This window comes from Manis javanica, chromosome 5, assembly GCF_040802235.1.
Source record: "Manis javanica isolate MJ-LG chromosome 5, MJ_LKY, whole genome shotgun sequence".
In the NCBI taxonomy this organism is placed as follows: domain Eukaryota; kingdom Metazoa; phylum Chordata; class Mammalia; order Pholidota; family Manidae; genus Manis; species Manis javanica.
Window position 1 is genome coordinate 11383111 of NC_133160.1, and position 6937 is coordinate 11390047.

A 6937-nucleotide genomic window follows, 5' to 3' on the forward strand; every position below is an offset into this window, starting at 1 on the left:
TGCCCCTCCCAGGAAATTCACTAGTGAGCTGGTTAATTCTGGTGGTGATTTAATAAAAGCAGAGCAGAGGCCCCACGGGAGAGGTTCTGATTTACTTGGGTTCTGCCGCCACTGGCTGGTGACTCCTTAGTAGACTGGCTCAGGCCTCAGTTGCTCATCGTAAGAATGGGAATAATAGTGGGGACGTTACAGGTTGTCATGTGGAGTGAGATGAATTTAGATAAAATGCACACAGGGCACCTGGCTCATGGAAGGTGCATGGTGGTCATTCATCGGATCAGAATTGGAAACACATGGGCCCCAGGAGTGACTCCTCCATTGTCTGCAAACCTGGACTGTGAAAATCCAGGGCAGTTGGTCCTCATGAATCTTGTTCCCTTACCATCAACCTTCTAAAGGCTACCCCTGTGGACAAAGGCTTCCACAGGCCTGTTTGCAGCTGAATTTACTCAGGTTCATCAGCAATCATAAGCTAGGCAATAGGAGCTCCTGGGGATGTCTGTTTAGGCAACAAATGGATTGAGGGCTTATTTCTTTGCCTTGGGCAGAGACCACACCCCTGTGAGCCACGAACAGGCACTATTTGGGACCAGTGGCCACAGTCTGCCTTGGCCTGGATGTCGGCAGCAGCGAAGACCCTGTCCCCCCGCCCCAGTACGTGCTGTTCTTGGCTTATCCACAGGGCCAGTTCTGATCCTGCAGTGCACTTCAGAGCAGGAAGCCAGGCCTCCACTTGGAGGAGACATTGAGAGGGAAGCCACCTGAGCTGCCTAGGGGCAGCTGAGCTGCTGAGTCCAGTGCGGGAGGGGCTGGGCGGGAGCCTTGGAGCTGCGGAGGAAGGTGCTTTGAGCTGGGTTATCAGAGCACGGGCAGCCTTGCCCTTCTTTGGTGAGATGCTCACTTCTCCATTCCTTTGACAAATGTTTATTTTGTGTAAGTTGCTAAGTACTGTGCCACAGCAAACACTGGGGTGTGGTGTATGATCCACTTCTAGAGTTGGCAGATAGACTACAGGACACCCAGTTAAATTTGAACTTCAGGTAAACAACGAATAATTTTTTGGTATAAATACAAGTATGTCCTCTGCTAAATCTGTCAACCCTGTCCTGCTCCCAAGGGATTAGATCAGAGTTTCTCAACCTCGACACTATTGACATTTGGGGCCAGATAAATGGGGGCGGCCCTGTGTGTTCTAGGATGTTGAACAGCATCCCTGCTCTCTACCCACTAGATGCTGGTAGCACCATTCCACAGCTGGAGCAACCCAGAACGACTCCAAATATTGCCAAATGCTTCCTAGAGGATCAGTTGTCCCTGACTGAGAACCACTGGGTTAAAGTCTATTGGGTAAGATAGATGTAACAAGTGAGCACAAGGAGTTTGTGGAAGCAATTACTGGTCCTTTACCAATATCTAGTCTCCCTCCTTCTTGCTAATAGAAATCTGCCTTTTGGGGATCCACATAGAACTTTCAAAAACTCCTTGAGACTCCGACTGCAATGGAATGGTTGTTGAAACTCCGCAAAGGGAGCCCCTCTCCAAACACAGGGAGCTAGGCGGTGCAAAGGGAAGAGACAAAACCGGCAGAGTGCCAGCCCAAGCTGGGTGGGAGCCGGTTACAGCCTGACAGGAAGGAACTTCCTTGTGATTTGGCCGGTCTCTGTCCATCCTGACCTATTCTCAGAATCATTGAATCAAAGAAGGAATTTAGGGGGAGTAGGTTAGTCTCTTGGGGGCCTGGGAACATGGAAGTAAGCACAGAGCAGAATATTTGATTGTTTCCTTCCCCCAGGAACCAATTGTTCCATTTGCAGAGGGAAAGTTGGTGACTCCTCCACCGTCCTAGAGTCCTGGAGTGGGTGGAGGGGCTGGTGGGTTGACCAGCAGTCTGGTTCCAGAGTTGGGCTCCTTCCCATGATAATGCCTGAGTTTCATCATGCTCATGAAAATCCCTGAGTCAATTATATTTATTGCCCATCTTACAGATGGAGAAACTAAGGCACACAGGCATTCTAACTTCTGGCTTGAAAGTGGCTGAGCCAGGACCCCGCCCAGGCTGCCGGCTCAGGCCCACGCCACAACCACCCGGCTACGGGCTGCCTGGTAATGAGCCCTTTGAAGAAGGGTGAGTCACTTACCTGGGCTGTGCCTCGGTTTCCTCATTTGCCAAGTTGGGCTCTTAGTAATTCCATCCCACTGACTCAAGGAGTGGTGAGAGAAGGGATCAGGGCCACAGCAACCGGAAACTTCCATTAGGAAGGTGCCCTGGGCTGGAAGTGGGTCTTGGCTGGCTCTGCTCCCAGGGCCCTGTGTGCCTGTCTCCTAGTCACCGCTGGCAGTTTCCTCACCTGGAGGGGGGCTTCAGAAACCTGCAGTGCGCCTCGTGGGCCTGAGGTCGTGGGCTGTCCCCAGCCTTGGTTCCCAAGCCTCTTTCCATCTGTACAACAAGTTCTGGCATGTCTACTCTGGTTTCACAACATGACCATCTACCCCTTTCTGAAATCCCATCTCCCAGGTGCCGGGGGAGTTTACATTTACACTTTGAAAGGCCCAGCCTGGATAGCATCCTGGAGGCTGAATTCCACCCCTGATAAGGAAGAACAGCTCTCTCAGTTAACAAGGGGATGAATTGTTGAAAATCTGGCAGTCTGGAGTCCCCTGGGCCCACTGTGGAGGTTTGTCTGGGCAGCCACCTGTCCAGATGTGTTTGTTGGAATGTGCTACATCTGTTAAAGGGATCCTCGCTGGAAGGAAATCCCACCTGGGAAATATGAGAGAGGAGCTTTTATGAACATAAAGTTTGTTATAGTAAAACATGTTAATATCCACTGCTATTGGCAGCAGAATATTGCTGTGGGGTCTGAAAGAGCAGATTATGGGATGATGTGTTCTTTAAAAACAAAAACAAGAAAAATCTACCTAGCTCCTAAAATAAAAACAAAAATGGAGATGCACAGCTTTGAATTATTCATTTATTTGTACAATAAAATTTACAAAGCACCTACTAAGCTCAGGACTCTGGGCTAAGGAGGACAGGGATGCATCAGATCTTGTTCTCAGTGGGCCCATGGCCGGTGGGGGACGTGAACAGGGACATAAACAGCACGCAGGGAGCAGTGGGTTAGTGCGGTGAGAAAGGCCCTGAGGGTCAGAGAGGAGAGGGCTTGCTGGGTGCTGGGGGTCAGAGAAGGATTTTGGAAGGGATGGGGTATCCATTAGCTTGCTTTTGTCTGTGAGCAAGAGAAACCCTTAATGACTCTGTCTCACACCGTGAGGGAATTTGTTATCCCCTCTCCCCCCTCCCCCCTCCCCCCTCTCCCCTCCCCACCTCCTGACAAAGACCATCAGGTGGACTTCAGGGTGGGTTGATTCTGCAGCTGTGCGGTATCCCCAGGGATCTGGGATGATTTAGCCTCCCTCCAATCTGTAGGGAACCCAGGCTAGGCTCTTGGGAGGCCTCCCTCAGCGCAGGTTTCCTGCAGCCCTGGGAGTGCCCAGAGGGGAGGAAGCTGTGCATCTGTTCCTGGCAGCAGCCTGGCCTCTTCAGGGTTTCAACTGCTTTGGGCCAAAGGGCATCTTCTGCTGTGAATTCCCTCCAGAAATCTCCTGCCAAATGTCCCCCATCTCTCATGTGGGGATGGTGGTCACTGGCTCACATGGATGTTTTCAGCACTCTCTTTAGAGTGAGTAGGTTCCCACACCTCCAGCTTTGGAACTTCAGCCAAACTTTGAAGTCCCTAGCAAGGTCTTGGTCAATGTCCCATTGCACTGGATTCATTGTCTCAGGAGAGAGGGATTTTTTTCCTGGAAAGAGGCATCTAGAGTAATACTGGTGTCTGGGGCTGTGGCCGAGGCCCCTCTTCCCCCAGCGAGGGCACAGTCAGTGCTCAGCCAGGGGTCTGGTTTCAGTGTCAACAGTGTGGCCTAGACTCCGGCTCGGAGACCTTACAGCCATGGGCTCCAGGGAGTGTCCACCCTGCCCAGCCTGAATCTGCTCCTCTGTGGCACATGGCTCCCGAGAGGGCCGTGTGACGGCGCCCAGGTGGGGATTAGGCCAGATAGTGCCACGGGGTCTCAGAACCCCAGCCTCAGCACCGGCCAGTGCCCATGGTTGTCAGCGGGGCACCCATCAGGGTCACAGGTGAATCAGGTCAAGAGGCCACCCTGGACTCTGAGTTTTGGGTTTAGGAAGAGAGATTTCTGTGGAAACACTTTGAGATTTAGCCTGTAGCTGGCAGCTTTGCTTCCAGTCACTCTTGAGGGACAAACCATAAACAGTTGATTATCCATAAACCAAGGGGAGAAAGGGCGGTGGGAGGAGAGGTGGCCTCGCTGCCCGAGGTGCCGCCACTGTGCCAGCTGCTGGCAGGTGGCCGGACGCCAACAGCCGTTCAACAGCTCCGGCCTCAGGGCCTGCTGCTTTTTCTTCTTCTGCTTCTTAATTAAAAAAGAAATTATATCCCAAAGCCTCTATTACTGCAGATTCCCTGCCACTCTGCTGCGGGCTCATCGTTAGGAAAAAGCGCTGATGTTTTCAAGGTTCTTTTCCTTTGGTGTCTTCTTTTATCTTGAGACCAGGAAGAAACATGTGCTCTTGCTCAACACTGGAGAACGCATCCCTTGCTCATTCTTAAATCTCCTCCTCTTCCCTCCCTTGTCTGGCTAAGTGTGTCGATTTGTGTTTCTTTCTCTTCCCGCGATGACAGATGCTTAAGTACCTGCAGGCGGGTTGTAAACACAAGGGGGTTGTGATTTCTGTCCATTGTAATAAAGGCACACTGCAGCCCCCAAACCCAGACCCCTGTGGTTCATCATTTGTCCCATAAAGGAAGCAGTTGTCCCAGTGTCCCTGTCTTCCTGGAACTTACATTTGAGCGGGGGGTAGATGAATAAACAAGATAAATGCAGGGCGACATCAGACCACGAGGAGTCCTGTGAAGGAAGGGAGCAGTGACCTGGCGTGTGTGAGGGGTGGCGGCGTTAGGGGAGCTGGGAGGCCTTAGCTGATGGGAAGGAGGCACTGGAGGGCAGGCATATTTAGGGAGGCACCTGAAGTGGGACAAGCTTGGGGACACAGGACACAGCAGTGATGGGCGGGGCAATGTGGGCACAGGTGGGATTGGAGAGGCAGGGCCTGACTACAGGCCCCAGAGAGGGAGCCCTGGAGGGTTGTTTGTAGAGACGCTGTGATCTGACTCAGGCCTTGAAAGGGTCCCTCGAATGGCCTCCATGTGGGGTAGGGGTGGCTTGTGAGCAGGAGGGGAGGCAGGAAGGCCAGCATCCAGGGTCAGCTGGTGCTGGGGAAGTGAAATGAGGAGGCCCGTTCCCTATAAACAGTAGAGTGCTGCCCTTCCGAGGGACGACGGGCTAGCACCTCCGGGGCTCAGTGACATCCGAGGCTGTTGGTGGTGATGACAATGAGGGGGACGACCTCAGAGCATCCTGCTCAGCCTCATTTCTGCAGGGAACGTCTGATCCCAGCATAGAAAACACAGGGAACTGATGAGGCCTTGGAGGAGGGTCACCAGAGTGCCATCAGGTGAAATCCTGGTGACGATGGTGGTGGTGGTAACATCTCAAACTTGCTCCCATGGGCAACGCTGCTGAGGAATTTACCGACACTTTCTGCTCTAATCTGCCTACTGGTTCTGTGCAACAGGGACTGTCACTCCTTGTTTTCAGATGAGGAAAACGGGCACAGAGAAGGCAAATAACTTGCCCAGTAAGTGGTGGGCTGGGATTTGAATGCAGAGAGTCTGCAGAATCCGGCCTCTCAACATGCTGATGGCTGTGGTGTTCTGTCTACAGCATAGATACCCTGGCACATGAACCTCATGAGCAGGTTCACTCTGACCTTCTCAGGTGAAATTTCTCGGCTTTCCAACATCTGGCTTCCAAAAAGGCAAAATGAAAATACCCAGGTGCTTGCTCTTGTCTGGACTCCACCCTCCCCTCTGTGACCTCCCACCGTCTGCTCTGACTTTAACGCACAGCTGCTGCTGAGAACAGACAAGGACTGGTTCCCCAGGTACTTGGAAGAAGGGCTGGGGAACTGCTGGGTGGGGGTCTGGGCCCCCCTGGAGGGAATGGGGATCTGTGGCTTCACGACCTGAGATGGGTTGTGCTCAGGTGCATGTTCCTCACTGGGGTCCACCCGCAGCAGGGAAAATGAGGGGCTTTGTGCTATAACTCCTGGACTGAGAGATTTCTCCTCTTTATGAGACCATAAAGGTGGGGTTATAGCAAAGATGGCTCTTTCCAGGGAGCCAGATAGTAACTGAACATGCGCCAGACATTCTGTGCTGTGGAGAAGGACCTGCCCCCAGCGGGGCTGGAACCAGCTCTGAGGCTTGTCCCTGACCCGCTTACCAGAACCGCATGCCTGTGACCCGAGGAGCTGGGCAGTGATTCAGTCTGTGAGTAATTAGGGTGGAAACACAATTTCCAGGGATCAGGCGATTAAATACTCACGCCAGGCGAACCCTGAGTCGTGGTGCTTTTTGCTGATCAGAATCCTGCTGCTTGGACTTTGCAGTCTGCGGGGCAGTGTCTACACTGCGGGTCTACACAGGAGGAGAAACCCTGCTGGCCGCATAGAGCCCTGAAGCAGTGCCCAGAGACTGAGCTTGCAGGAGAGCTGGGTCCTCCTTGACATTCTGTGGAACTTTTAACTGTGGCCCCTGCTGCTCCATCATGACATCATACGTCAGAGGTCAGACCCTCAGAAGCCCAGGTGTGGTGCTGAGACTTACCTGCCTTTAGGGCTTATTCCATGTGATGGACGAAGGGGTGCTTGCACACAGGGGTATGGGGCCGGGGTGCATCTCCTTGCATGGTGCATCTCCGTGGGTGCTGGGAGGGGCCTGCAGGTGACATCTCATTCTAAAATGTCTCTCAGCCTTGGGAGCTGAGGCTTCCTGCTCTGGGCTGCCAAGTA

General features: G+C 52.9%; 1 long non-coding RNA gene across 2 annotated transcripts; it reads left to right on the forward strand.

Moving 5' to 3' along the window:
* The first annotated feature begins 5475 nt into the window (after nt 1-5475).
* On the forward strand, nt 5476-6672 carry LOC140849749 (uncharacterized). 2 transcript variants are annotated; one of them, XR_012131931.1, is made up of 3 exons: nt 5476-5722; nt 5809-6028; nt 6263-6672. It is a non-coding gene; the product is annotated as an uncharacterized lncRNA (long non-coding RNA). The 2 variants fall into 2 exon arrangements; XR_012131932.1 differs by having other exon boundaries at nt 5863-6028.
* The last annotated feature ends 265 nt before the right edge of the window (nt 6673-6937 follow it).